The following is a 515-nucleotide window of genomic DNA, read 5'->3' as shown; positions in this document are numbered from 1 at the left end:
AGCAATGCATTCATGAGATGTCTTTCATGAGTGCGGAAATGAAGACAAACGAACGCTCCGAGGGCTATCTGACGTTTGACTATGATGGTCTATGGGTAAGGAAGAATTGTCCATTAACGCTTAAGAATAGATTCTAGATGACAACAAGGAAAATCGTAGATTTTGTACCTCCGGGTATTGTAATGTATGTTGCAGAATGTTGGGTGCATGTTGGGACCGTTCTTTAAATTAACTAGTGAATTCGCGCGAATACCATTTTTTTTCGAAAAGTTTCGAAATGTTTGTAATTGGCTAAATGATCTGTGAAATCACTAATCCCCTCTAGCCGACTGGAGCCCAAAGATAGAAAGGACAGGGGGCATCCCGTGGCGAATCTGGCTGCCCGACCCTCAGCGACCAGCGATAATGTAAACAAACACCCACACAAACGGCCGCGTGGGAAATCAACTTGCTCTCGAAAATTTATCAAGCCGACCGCTTCCCCCCGCGGCTGCCATCCCTCCCCACTTATCCCA

This window comes from Branchiostoma belcheri, unplaced genomic scaffold (assembly GCF_001625305.1).
Source record: "Branchiostoma belcheri isolate BF01 breed outbred unplaced genomic scaffold, Haploidv18h27 scaffold56, whole genome shotgun sequence".
In the NCBI taxonomy this organism is placed as follows: Eukaryota; Metazoa; Chordata; class Leptocardii; order Amphioxiformes; family Branchiostomatidae; genus Branchiostoma; species Branchiostoma belcheri.
Note: the sequence above shows the minus strand (reverse complement) of the source record.